The 15053-nt window shown below is 33.8% G+C and overlaps 1 protein-coding gene across 3 annotated transcripts in view; it reads right to left on the bottom strand.

The window, feature by feature from the left end:
- Positions 1–12182, bottom strand: part of LOC132201954 (paired box protein Pax-6) — a 58281-nt gene extending 46099 nt beyond the window's left edge. For 2 of the 3 annotated variants that reach the window (XM_059628524.1, XM_059628526.1), the window contains exon 1: positions 12058–12150. The gene's annotated coding sequence lies outside the window, so the exon portion shown is untranslated. Of the gene's footprint in view, positions 1–12057 lie in introns of all 3 variants that reach the window. The other variant, XM_059628525.1, reaches the window with a different exon arrangement.
- Between the last annotated feature and the right edge of the window lie 2871 nt (positions 12183–15053).

The following is a 15053-nucleotide window of genomic DNA, read 5'->3' as shown; positions in this document are numbered from 1 at the left end:
TATTGTTGCAATCTAATTGATTGCGAACATGTAATGATCATCTTATTGTTAGAGTTAAGAATTCAGATTTGGCATCGCTCCCTCGCTCTCAAAAATATAAATGATAGGAGCGAAGCGAAAAAGTACGGGAGCGGAGCTAAAATTCCGTTCTTTTCTCGCTCTTTGAAGGTGGCGCTGGCATCTCTTCATCCAAGTCAAATTCTTAAAGAATTTACTTTTAAAATTACAATTCAATTTTTTAAATTTTATTTGACTTGATGTAAGATGTTGTGTATTGTATATTTCATTGTATCTGTATGGAGAATAAATAAATACAAAAATTTCTTATCATTGAACTAGGAATAGAAAGGAGATTTCCGAAATTTCTGTGGGTATTGAAAAGTAGAAAATTATTTTTCTCCTCAGTCAGATGGGCTTCATTTCAAGAATTAAAATTTTTTGTTACACTTAACTTGTGGATTCGCGCATTAGCGTAGCGTTTTTAAAAGAAAAATCCACACAAAATTCACCACCAGGAGAAGTCTATCATTATTTTTTTTTCGTTTTATTTGTGGTACGTTTCGAATTCTGAAAATGAATCATTTTCAGTGACTATTAGATTTTTTATTTCTTCAAAGTGAAATGTAAAAACACTAACAACACGCGGAAGGATCATTTATATCTCTGTGGCGAACCGCAGTCGTGCAAATTTTTTCGTCCTCAAACGTATATAATAAGAGGACCCATTGAGAAATGTATGCTCTCATCTCGGTCGCAACATTTCTTCTCGACAGAATCAAGCATGCAGCTGAAAAAAACTCTCTCTCATCTCAACATCAAAATAAATGCAATGCAAAAACTCGGCGACGCTGTCTCTAATTGAGGAGAGGCATCACAAAAATCGCATTGAACATAAAAGTCTGCGCTGCTGCACCGGACTGCTTTCGCCTCCTCCCCTGCTTTTGAAAAACGTATAAGGCCAAAAGAGAGTATGTGCGGTTTTGAAAAGAGATCAAAGGATTGTCGCTGAATCTCTTTTACTCTTTCGAGTGCCAGCAGAATCCACTTAAGCAATGAGATATATTTTGTTCAAAACTCTGCGCTTTGAACTTGAATTAATATGAGAGAGAGTCAAGTATTGACCCGAGAGTTGCGGCGATGCGTCAATTAATTTTATCTCCGTGATTTGTCAGCTTCAAAGGACACTAAGCGCGTGCGGCACCATAACACGCGTTTCACGCTCGCTCTCGTCGAGACGTGCCGTTTTAATTGCTGCAAATGCACAACTTTATAATCATGTGTATCGCCAATTTTGATCTTAATTAAAGAGAGAGACGTCGTGGGTATATTTGTCAAGAAAATGATGCGAGGGCTCTTGAAATGGAAGAGACCTTGCAGCTTCATCATATTTTCTGTGATTTTCTGTTCCGGATTGTTCAATTATCTTGTGATTTTCAGACCTTTAGGCTAACTATTAATTAGATAGGAGGATATACGTATAAATTAATTAGAATTTAAATCCTTGAGAATCGGTCAACAGCAAAATAATATAGAATGACTTGATGTAAGATGTTGTGTATTTCATGTATCTGAATGGAGAATAAATAAATAAATAAATAAAGAATTATTTGTTTCATATCATAATCAATTAAATAAAATAAAAAATTCATATTTTCCGATGAAAATTGGAATAAATAAAATGAATGTTAATATTTTAAAATTAAAAATTATATAATTTATGTTTGTCCACTAGGGTGTTTTACTCTGTAACTTAAAAGTTACAGATGTGAAACTTTTGGTTGATTTTTATTATTATTAAAACATGTATTTTGATTTAGCGGCTCCCCAAATGTGTCAAAATAAACCATTGAAAACTACGAAAAACTTTTTTCAGCATTCATTGGCAATAGCAATAGCTCATGGATTTTGTATATATTTATTTTTTCTTTCTATCACACAATTAAAATTTGTGCAACTTATTTAAATACAGTATTATTAAACATATAACAAAATTTTGAAATTTTTCAGTGATCGAGACACGTCGAATTTGAGGAATTTCTTGAGGAAAGTTTATGTTAGTTTGCGGCTCTTTTTTGGTGAAGCGATTTGTCTCTGTAAAATGATTGATGTTGGTGCAGACCCGGCAGCACTAATGACACTTCTTCTTCCCTTTCGGAGAATAAAAAAGGTGTGTACCTCTTTGCTGAAAGTCATTCAAGAGCCAGCAAGAAATGCGCGCGCGTGAATATTATATCAAAACGAAATTCGAGAAATGTAAATTAGTCTCATTAGAGAAAAATCAAATGACAGCGCGGCACTTTGAAGAGCGCCTACGACTCTTTTTTTTCCGTTTGGATTGAAAACGCGGCGATGACTCTGCGCATATTGCCGCGTGTGAGAATAAATATCAAAAGAGAGAACTCCGCGAACACACAGTAGCTGGATCATTGGGCATGCTTGGCTGACTCGGAAAGACCTCTTGCTGTGCCCGCCCGCCTGCCCCAAGTGCGCTGCTCGGTGATTCATTATACATTTTAGCAGAGAACCAGCCCTGCTGAGTTCAACACATATTTCATTTTGCAGCTTTTCTTTTTGGTTTTGCAAAAAATGAGGCCGCAAATGTGAGAGATTTTGCAAGCAAATTTTCCGCTTTTCATAATTTAACATTTCCTGCCTGCTGCGGAAATAACACTTCAAACATTTTACTTGCAAGTTTTTCATTTTCAGCAAATTTTGAAGTAACACTAGAAAGTTTAATTTAGTATAAAGTTGTATACATTAACATACAGAAATAACAACACATGCACGCAATATAATTTGTAATGAATTTCTTGCTTGCATGTATGGAGATCTACATTTTTTTTCGAAATTTTCAAAACTATCACTAAAACAAAAATAGTAAAAAATAAAAATCCTTTGCAAAATTCTCATTGTTGCAGGTATTTTTTGCAAGATAAATTTCCTCGCTTTATTATATAATTCATCACAATCTCTTTCACAGAAAAAAAACAATCTCTAAAAATTTAATTTAATTTTTATCACAACTGACAACCCTTTCGAAGATTTGAGAATTATATTTTATGCATTTTTATAACTTCCGAATCTAATTTGAGCGATTTCTTATAACTTCCAATTTTCAATTTACCAATTGTACTTTTTTTTTGTAGAATTTCACATTTGGTAGAATATTTTTGCTCGCATTAAATCTGAATTATGATATATGAGGCTACAATTTTGGCAGCTGAGATCATTTAACGCTTCTATTTAGCAAATAAAAAATAGCAATTTTGAATGTTAAAAATCTTAGAAGATTCAAGAATTTTTAACTGAACAAAGATAACTGAACATTCAGTTGGAATTAATTTCAGAAACCTAAACATTACAAAATTTAAAACTTCTACGGATTTTTAGCGGATTTAGAATTGGAATTTATTTGAAAATTATCAGATAATTCCATTGTCTAGCTGTTTAAATGTTGTGTTCGCCAAGAGCTGAATATTAATATTAGAATTATATGTTGTTGTTGCCGAGAGAGCCGATTTCACACGCGCGGTTCATGAGCAAAAGATGGATCACCCTGGCGCACAAAAAGGATGCTGCATTTAATACTTAAGGCCCCTGAGCAAATACATTTTTATTTATCTCAAGTGTCATCTGATTGCTTATCATCCGGAGCACTTGGGGTCGCGGGTGGTCTCACCTGTCAACATCGAGCGAATTTTTCTTGCTTTATGTATTGGCGAAGGACCTGCCACTCGCCTGCAAACTCGCCGATAATGTATGGTATTGACGAGTATGCGATGAAATATTTATATTCAGGCGCAAGATTTGCGATGAGGCTTTCATTTGTCTCCTTATTTAGACGTGACCAGATTTTCAGCGTGCGCGCCTGGTATATCAAAAATGATACACGTCAAATTCAGAGAGAACAAAGGCCAGTTCCAAGAGTTGATGTCGCAGCTTTTTGATCGGTGGAAAATTGATGGGGACAAAAAATATGAAATGATCCAATGAAGAAAATGTCAAGCTTGAGATTGTTAAAATATTAATAGCTTAAAAGAAATATAAAGCAATATGATCAACTTTTTACTTATTTGAAAGTAGTAAAATAAACACTAATAATTTTAAAAAATTTGACCCGAATTCATTAATTCTCAATTTTTTCCAGACAATATTTAAGATTTTGCATATTCCATCTATTTATAAAATCTTTCATAAAGATAAAATTTCATACAAAGATTAATTATCTACAAAAAAATCAAAGTTTTCTAATCACCATATTGATATTAAATGATAAATACAAAATAATATTAATAAATTAATATTAAAACCAAAATTAGCCTTTTTAATATATTTATTCTAATTATTGAAAATAAAGAATTAAACAATAAAATATTAATGCATAAAATTGAATTACTGTTGTTTTATTTTATATAAATTGATATCTGAAATAAATCAGATCTATCCAATTACGCGTTTTTATTTAATTTTAACCTCCTGTGCTTCATTCTCATTAAGTTCAATTTATATTTTCTTCCCGCTCGAGCGACACGTAGTTGTAAGCGAAGCAAAATTAATTGCAAATTTTGATGCATCATGGCGATAAAATGCCGGCAGTACTATATACACAAGATAACAAAAACATAGCCACGCAATAATAAATAATTAGCTTCCACGCCAGCAGAGTCGCGATTAAAGTGCCTTTGTGCGCATCATCTTTTTAATTAAGGGACTCGGAAAGCTGTGAAAAGGAGCAACTCGAGTCATTTCACGCCAGAGAGGAAATAAATAATATTGTACCACCGGCGTCACGATATTCCAAGACGAAAAGTTTATTCCCTGTACGATTAAATGTCTGAAATAATCTTCGATCGGGGATGTATTTTTATATTTTCGCCCAAGAGAGAAGAGACGCGCGACCGTGTCTTCGATGTGTCGTCAATAAGAGAGGAGATCCCTTTTCTCTCTGTTTTATTTTTTAATTCCTGAGTCCCATCATTTATTATAACAAGTCTGAATCTGATTTCAGCGCCGTCGAGAGCGAACGAGCGCACACACACATGTCCAATTATATTTGACGTGTGTTACTCCATCGGAATTATTTTTCACTCAATTGATCTACAAGAATGTGATTGATTTGTACACAAAATGTTTAATAGGACCGCCTGATTTCAATCTCCGCAGCTCTCATTAGTCCATAAACGCCTTTAAGGAACACTTTATATATTAAAGAGCAAAAATTCAACCATTAATGAGGTCCCAAAAAAATCCAGTTTTAATATTTCAATAAAATCTCATGCATTGTAAAAATAAAAAATACATGAATTATTGGACTAGATAAAGTTTCATTTTATTCTTAAACAGCATTTTAGTTTTAATTTTATAAAAACCCCTCAACGATTTATGTCAAAGTTTAGAAAACTTTGTGTTCCGACGATCTTAAGATGTCACGAAAATACGTCACTAAATTATTTTCCATAAACAACACGACATTATTCGCCCCAAAGCATTTGTAAACCTATTCAGACAGAAATTTCCAACACCTTCAGAACTTTTCAGAAATGTCATGTTTTTCCCCATTCTGCAAAATTTACAAGCCTTTTCTATCAAGAGAAATGTCAAGTAGCCAGACAAACAAGCGTTTATTTTCTCCGAATTTTCCACATATTCTGGTAAATAAGCTCTTGAGCCTCTCTTTCACCTTTTTCTGCCTGCAGAAACAACTCCTCTGCAAAAGCGCGTGTCCATTTATTTACCCCCATATCTCTTCTTCGGTGACAAATATTGTGACAACGTGCAGCAGCAAATAATAATCCTTTTCACCTGTCAACACGCTTCTTCTTGGCCGGAAAATAAGGTGAGTGCAGCCGCGAGGGGTGGTCCGAAAATAATAATCTCCCTTGGAAGAACCCAACGAGCTGAAAAATGATGACCATCCCCTGAGACTGCCGGAGTAGAAAAAATACCCTCTTGAAAATGTTTATTTGCCCCCTCGGGAGTCTCAGGACGCCAGAAGGGTTAACGTGGTTAACAATGCGTCTGAGAGCAGATCATACCCTTTCATATTGTTTGCGTGAAAAATATAAATCGGACGAAAAATAGATGTTTTGTCGTGCTCGCTGGACAATGAAGATGGCCCGAGACAATCCGGCGCCACACTTTTCACTCACCTGCCCAGATCGGCCCACTTTAAAAACAATTTGTCGTCGAAATAAAATAAAAAATATTTGACAAAATAATCAGCCGGTGTGGAATTATTAATGGTCACGTCGTTGACAGCTCTTTATCGCACCCTTTGTGCCTCTTGACGAATTACTTGTGTGTTTTTCGATCGGACTTGCACAGCGAATTGTTGGCCTGGCATGTTTTTTTTTATCTGTCTCGCCGTTTTATGTTTTTATTATGAAGGGCAGCGAGCACTATTTCAAACACACACGCGCGTGATGGAGGCGCGGGCAAGGTGTCGAGACGAGCGGTAATGGCAAATTCGTGTCAACTGCAGCAGTCAAAACTTCCTGCTCGTTCAGTATTATATCATAATTTGGCCGGCACAGGAAGTAGAAAGGACGATTTTCAAATAATGAATAAAATTAACATATATTTTGTATAATTTTTTATAGTGTTTATTATATTAATATAAATATATTTTAAATTTAATAAATTTTATTGTAAATTTAAAAAAATAAATATAAAAAAATTAAATAATTTAATTTTTAAAATTGTGAAAAATTAAATTTTAAAATAAAATAATATAGCATTTAACTAGTTGGCCCGGTTGCAAATAAGTGAATAACGACAGAGACATTACATGTAACATTGTAACATCACTTATGACACAATAAAAGAGAAGGAATAAATAAATAAATAATGAATAAAATTAGATTAATTTTTTTTAAATCAAAGATCAAACTTGCATCGCAATCTAGATATTTTTTACCCTTAATTTAATTAAATACCATCTTTCTAGAGTATAAATAAGAACTGCTAACTAGAAAAAAAATAATTTTTTGTCTAATTTATAGACTTTTCATGAATTTCCGTATTACTTTCAAAACTGTTTATTTTTTGTGATTTTCTGATATAATTTTAGTTCGACCACTGTTTGACTTTACTACATTGTTTTTGAAAATCAGTCTGCGCCGTCAACTTCAGACTAACAAAATTAACAAACCTTATGTTTATTTTCCATCTAGAATTTAAAAATAAATTTTAATTAAAATATTTCGATCAAATTAATTTTTTATTGAAAAACACTTAAGGACTTCTTCAGCTAAAATTTGAGCAAAAAATTTTTTTTAATTAAACGAATTCAGTTTATTTATAATATTATTCTCATATTGTATTATTCAAACAAATCAACTTCAAAAATAAAATTATTTGGAGCAACGAGACTTGAGAGTAAAATAGCGCAGTGTAATTAATTGAAAAATAAAAATAATCTCTCCAGCAGGTGCTATTGAACACATGGCGTTTATCTTGTATGGGCTATTCAATCGACTGCGTGTGAACCCAAATCATGCAGGACCATGGCACACAAACAGAGAATATAATATTCAAAAACATCATCACTTCTTCCTTCTTCTCTGCGAGGCTCGGCGGCGAACGAATAAAAGAGACGCCCAACAACATATAGTACTGCATGTGTATAGAAAAGTGCTTGGCGAGGCTCATTCTTCAATTCTTTAGTTGTTGGTGCAGCTCATTAGTATAAAATTTATTCCAATTTTTATTTCAGACGTCCATTCCATATATAGCCATGGTGTGCGAGAGCCCTTTAGAAAAGAAACCAAAACGTAATACTAGTGGCCGTCATCGTGAAAGATCATTAGCCGTGCTGATGCTGCTGCTGCTGTATTTTTAATTTGTTCTTCTGCACGTCATGAATATGTATGGGAGGAATTGTGTTCACATATATAGTAGACACACTACTACACTGCTCACACCACCGCATTCACATGTACACAAACGTAAATACGTACGAATTTTTATACATATCTGAACCGATTCAAAAGACGCCGCTTCAATCGAGGCTTCAATGTTAAGGGACGTGAAAAAATTGGGAAGGATTTGGGAATTCCCAGATTTCAAAAGTAGAATCAAGTAGAATCACACTGATATTAATCAGTTGCCCAAAAGTTGCCCTTTAATCTGGATCAATAATTTAAATTCTTTTTCAGATCTCCAATTTACATAACACTACATTTAATAAAAAAAGAAAAAATCAATTATAATTAATAATAATTAAAACTATAGAACTCGTGTTGCAAAGAAACTTAAAAAAAATATACATAAAAAATAAAAAATAAATAAAATATTAAAAAAAAATTAAAAAAGTATGAAAAATATAGAAAAAATTTTGTTTTAATTCTATGGATTAACTACTTAACTTCCACTTTTTAAAAAGTTCAAAAAGTTGTAGACTTGTTTTATTCTTTTGTAAAAAATTTCAAATATTTTACTTTATATTATATTTTTTCATCATTTTAATGGGAATGTTTAAAGTTTGAACCACGTTCTTTACACAGCTTTATTGTAGCTCAATTTATTATTTTATCCCCGATTTTATCATTTAAAAATAATCTTTCAAAATCTTATCTAGCTTTTCGCTAGATTCGACTTTCTGCCAGTGTTTTCAATTTACCTCTTCGAATCGTGCAAATTTGTTCGTAAATATCCGCACTATTTTCAAAAAACAAGTGAAGTTCATAATTATCAGACACGGGCAAAAAGGGATTTGTATGTTCCTGCTCAGACTTTGTTAATTTCTAAGCAGAACCCTTTGACTTGTTTAGCTGCTTTGTATAAAAAATTGCCTGTTTCGATTTGCTTAGAGCCTCGATACAAGATTTTTGAAAGTAGTTTGAGGCGATTTGTTCATTCACATAAATTTTATATCAAAGAAGAGTTTTTTTCAACTAATTGATATATTGTAATATTTTTGTTGTTTTTTACTCTCTATTTTCTACTTGTTTTGTACTATGTTGCAAATGAGGTGCGTCACAATGAGTAATTACATCATGGTGACGCCTCATACATAAATAAAGATCATTTATAATAATATTAAATTCTCGACGAAATTGTAATTGAGAAATATTCGTATTATTATTATTGCAGCTTTATTGCATTATGGAATGTAATCACATGTAATATCTCCCGTGCGACCCACCCATTTACAATTTTGTCAAATGAAATACACAGCAGGGAAAAAAAGAAGTTTAACATATTTACAAGTTATTTTTGTAATTTACATACTCCTCCTCAGTGTAGAACTTGTGAAAACTAACAAATTTTTTTAACAAGCCCACAAACTGAGGGTATCTCAACTCCAATCGAATAGATACAGGCAAATTATTATACAAGCGCGACAAGCAAATGAGCGGATTTTGCCTCGAAATAGCACACGTCTGGACCGGCACGTACAACTCAAACTTCTCGCGCGTCTCATATGCATGCACATCTCGCGTTTTCACAAAATATTGAGGGTATTTACGCACAAATTTACAAGCCTCAATCAAGTAAATGGAAAACAGTGGCAAAACATCAAATTTTTTAAAAATTGATACTCTGCAATTTCGCTTTTTCACTGCCCTCAAGTATAATATTTTTCAATAATATAATCACATGGTCGCGTACATATGCGCGCGGTGCATCTCTCTCTTGATAGTTAACGACGTATTCATGCAGGCACACAAATAAAAATCCAGTAGCGCGGCGTCTAGTGAGGCACATGTAATAAATAGAAGATTCTGCCTTTGATATAAATTGTGGCTTATATAGCAATTATCCATTCACGCCGCCAATACTACGTGTAATCACCGCATTATGAGCATCAGCCCGGCCGTTTCGGGGCTATTACGTGTGTCCGTCTTTTATCGCCGCGCCTTTCACACTCTGACTTGCACGCCGCAATTATTATTGAAATGCGCATTCAATATTTTCAAACGCAAGCAGCCCGCGCAGAGTGCGATTGTATTAAGAGAAAGAAAGGGTATGGATAAAAAAAGTAATACTGCGAACATACACAGCGCTTCATAAAGAATCTGCAAGTAGTCAAAGTATTGCCTGGAGTTTTTGCTTCATATAGACTTTTACAATTATGGAGTTTTAATTTTTTACAAGACATCAAAGACTGAAACAAAGCAAATTTTTATTTCTTTTTTTTCTAATTTTTAATAGAACTCATAATAACTGCTCTCTATTTTTCTATAGATGTAAAAAATTGCAAATTAATTATAATGCAAAATTAAAAACAAATCTTATTTCTAATTGCTTAATTGCTTGCTCTTTCATTGCTTTTTTTAATTATCAACATATGATGTAATTTTGAGTAAAGATTCACTGAAACTTAATTTTCAGTATAGAGAATAAATTCATTACAATTAAACGTATAATGAGCTAAGTTAACTAAATTTTAAAAAAAACTAAAAAAGGAATGAAAATTTTACAAATTAAATTTCATGCAATTCCACGCCATTATAGCATTGAGCTTTGATTATGAAACAAAAATATAATACTTATTATCTAATTTTGTCATTTGATTTTTATTTTTATTTATTTACGTAAATTTCAATAAATTACATAAATTGAAATTTATTTGCATACGATTTAGGAATTTTCCACAGCTAGTCCTGAGCGCGTGGAGAGGTTGTAAAATTTTGAGTGTATTTGATTTCATTCAAAAATTCGTAACCATTTATCATCCCCGGCGGCGATAAAAAATTTATGTTTCCTCTCATTGTGACTTTTCGTGTATCTTCCAAGTTTACACATGCTCTCTTATTCTCTGTTCAAAAGTGAATGGGTCCGTCGATCCGAGTGCGGAATTTCTCACGCTCTCCAGCACGCACGAGATTTCTTTCGCGCGGACCAGTGTTTGCATTGTGCACGAGTGTTGTTGGATCATTTCCCGAATATAAGGGTCATTATGTAACTAACACCTGATAATATAGAGTTGTGACAAATGGCCTGCTCGTCGCGACCCCCGCGGGGCGCTCAATAAAAGGTACCATTTGACAACAATCAAAATATCTATCTCGCGGAGAAGAGGGTGTCGCCCCGCGTGAAATAAAATACATCAAACTATTTATCAAACACCAAATGAGAGAGGAGGAATTTTTCGCGTAAATTTTCCCTCTTCTCGGGGAAGAAAATCGAGAAAATCAGGTGCACTGCACAAAAGGACGGAAGATCAGAGGAGGAATGCCGCCCGCCATTGTCGCGAAGAATGCACTCTGCAGCAGGTTATTGAAATGGGCACAAAGAGAATAATAAGTTGGAAGCATGAAATGCCCTTATTCAGCCCGCCGGCTTCGGCACAATAAACTTTTTCTGCTCTCTGCGTTGTGCGCGCCGAGAGTTATGTTATGAATCGTGTGCTCTCCACCTTTTGCTCGATGGAGCATTTTATTATTTGCATGTATTGATTAATGAAACGTGCGCTTTGTGCAGTTCTTAATCAACAAAATTTTCGACCAAAATTTAAAATTTAAAAAAAAAGTTGAAGCTCATTTTTTTTATTATTTTTTTTATTTCTTTCTTAATTAGTGCGAGATGTTTGAATGTACAGCCAATTGGAATGATTTTCGAAAACAGTTTCAAGCAAGGAAAAGGTTTGATAGAAATTAGAGATTTTATTGAAAATAAAATGCATTAGAATAAATCATTATTTAATTGTTAATTATTGAACTAAAGTTCTTAAAAATAAATTAATTTAAGTCGTGATATTCCAACAAGATTTAACTTATAAGTTAAAAATTATTTTCTATATTTGATGTATGTATGTAGAGCTAATTTTTCTGTGGTAGGTTTAGGAGAAGATGGTTTTTGTCATAGTTATTATTTCAAATAATACGGATTTTTTTCCCATTTACAGCTCCAGATCACCGAGTAGATTTACTGGAAACACTTTTGCTTCCAAATTGAGCTCTGTGATTTTTAGTGCTAGCGGCACTCGAAAGAAAAAATTCTCAAATTGACGGCATGTTTTTGGCCGAGTTGACCATGACCAGGTAAATCAGACTTAATTATGTACGAGTCTCGAAGGTCAATTTGCAAAGTGGGAACGAAAAAGGAACTTACCTTTTCCGGCGGCGAGTCTGACTGGCTTTCGAGCTGCCCTGACAGGAGGAATCCTTCTCACTCTGCATTTCGGCCGATTTTCGTCTATTTCGGGCCGAATTTGGGCTGAATCTTGAGCCCGGCAAGACACGATGCACTTTGTCAACTAAGAAACAAATTATAACTAATAATATAGGGGCGTGTCCGATTGTTTTTGTGGGAGAAAAGCGGGAACGACTTAAGCAACCCGACAAAGTTGTCCCGACGGGATGAACCAATATAATATGATTAATTTTGATCTCTGATTGAAAGTCTTAGAATTTTGGCTAAAAGCTAATATTTCTAAATCATTTAAGGCATGAAAAAAGTTGCTGTGAAATTTATTTTTTGATCCGATCAGTCGTTGTCGCGCTTTGAGCTTCCAGCCTCTGTTTGTCGCTTCGCTCGACTGCGCTGCACTCATTTCTATTCATTAGACATTTGCACAAATTTAATATTTTATTAGTTGGCGTTGATTTACATCTTTCAAATTTTTAGCATTGGAAGCCAAATAAATGAAATAAATTTTCCTTTTTTCTATTCTCAAAAAATATTTCCTAGAGCAGAGAAATTAACGTGTTTGCGAGAATTTTGTTGCTTTAATTTTTAAAATAGAGATAAAAAAATTAAAAATTCTAACACTTGCAGAAAATTTTATCTCATTAATTCTCCACAAATTCTTTCACAGACATTACGTTGTTGCCTAAAACGCCAGGTCAGCGATACACGCCGTATTTGAGATATTTTTAGTGTCTTCAATGTGATTTTTTAGTAAAATAATCTTTGACCTGTTTTAAGAGAACTAACTAATTGAATGGAATATTTGATTCAGGCAAAACTAATTGCAAGTTTTTACTATTAATTAAAAAAAATACAAAAAAGAAAATCAAATTTTAAAATTTTTAGTTTTTACAGAAAAAAATTGTGTTTTTATATTCAGTGTTTAAGGTTTTTTTTATTTATTAATTTTTTGTAACCTAATTATCTTTAATGAGGCAATTTAAAAAAAGTCTTTTTTGCTGCCTGTTATGCTTTTTATTTGGGTACGACTAAATGTAATAAATTTCCTGACAACCTTATCAGACACATCATTACACAACTTGATTGTAAATAGCTAGAAATAAACGAGCCAGACAAAGAGTTTAGATATTGTGAAAACGGCCACCCACCAGATTGCCCCTGTCTGCATTTCGAGACGAAAGACAAGGCTGAAAAGTGCAACAGATGCTGTTCGGCAAGACGGAACCCAAACCCGAAACGAAAATTTATCCGCCGCGATCCGCCGCACCCAATTGGGAATTAAACGTTTATATAGGAAGAAGAAGTGCACGGTGTATAGTGTTACCACCCACCGCGAGTGGCGAAAGAAAAATAACCACCCCCGGAGTGTAACACATGCATGCATCATGTACTTGCATATATAAAATCGGCCGAACGAAACGAGAGCTGAAATGTATCTCTCTCGATCAGCCTTGCTTTTAATTTCCAGCCGAGTGCGCAATTTTATTGGCGTCGATCGGGGGCGCGTGACGCAATCTCGTCGGGGATGTGCGGCGACGGCCCTTCTTGATTGGCCCGAAGAGGGTTTTTATCATGCATCTGTCGTCCGCAGCCTGCTTTATTCGCTCGCTCCGTCTCGCTGTGCGGCGAAAAGGACGCATTATTTTATACACAAGGAAAATCAAGCTGGACGTATAAACGAGAATAAAAAAGAGGCTGCAGAGCGGGTGGTCTACCGTGACAGGGGTCACTCCACTCAAGCTGATTATTGTTCCGGTAATCTGCTCGCTTCTCTCTCTTGCACTTGCATGCCAACACTGTCCCGACCGTCGCAGAAAAGAGAAATGTCGAGAACTTGTTCCTGGAACACGACTGATGGTTTTGCGTTACAAATACGTCTCTGAGATTCTTTATCTCTCATTGTATTATTTTTCATGCAGATTTGAAGATGAATTTGATGATAATTTGAGTATGTTTTTGTGACGCAGCTATGATAAATACAATCTTTAAATATTCATTGCAATAAAATATTGGGTTATTTGGGTGACTTTTTTAATTTTTTTTTTTTTGTGAAAAAATAATTTCAGCAATAATATTTTATTTTTTATATATTGTTTTAAAAAACATATATGTTTGTTAAAATGAAACACAATCTTAAAAAAAGAATTTAATATTTTTGCAATAATTAAGAAGTGCAAAAACTGTTTCAAGTATTAACATTTATATTTCCAATGTCGCACATAATTATTAATTATTTCTCTAATTGAAAACTACAATAATTTTAATCTTCAGTTAATCACACCGTGCAGCAAATCAAAAGAATTAAAATTTAATTGATGGAGTTAACAATATCATATTATAAATGCAGACAAATAATTATTACCTATTTGCAGACTAGTTCATATTTATTCTCTTGTCAACGCGCCTGTATCTTTCAATATTTTATTCGATGTAAATACTTGCAAACGCATTGGTGACACACATATAATATTTTTATTTAAAAAGGCAAATCCGTAATTATACTTGGCGAGATGTTGATGATGGCGGCGGCGATGATGAGATATTTCCAATGGAGCGTAAAAGATTAAGCTGTTCGCTAATTAGATGCCAACAAACTTCAATTTAGAAGCCGCGTGACAGAACGCGCGGCGACGTTGCTCCTTTCGCGGTATATAATTCTCGCTGCTAGAAATAATATTTTATTGATACACGCCTCTATGAGAGAGGAAAATGTGTATGAGAACCTTGGGGAGAGACAAAATTGTTTAATAGTGTTTCATCATCTGAAACGTGCGACAACGGCAAAGATCAAACGCAATCGGATCAGAGGACTGAATATTTTTCTCTTGTTGTTTCACAGCTTATAAAATGTCGCTTTTCAACACTCATGGTCCATTGATTTGAATTTTTTCGCTGTTAATTTTTATTTCGCATAAAGTTTGATAACAGAAAGTTGCATATTTATTTTCAATGATTAG

Source organism: Neocloeon triangulifer, unplaced genomic scaffold (genome assembly GCF_031216515.1).
Source record: "Neocloeon triangulifer isolate White Clay Creek 2 clone unplaced genomic scaffold, ASM3121651v1 ptg000014l, whole genome shotgun sequence".
NCBI lineage: Eukaryota > Metazoa > Arthropoda > Insecta > Ephemeroptera > Baetidae > Neocloeon > Neocloeon triangulifer.
The sequence above is the reverse complement of the archived record's forward strand: the minus strand, read 5'-3'. Positions and strand labels throughout refer to the sequence as shown.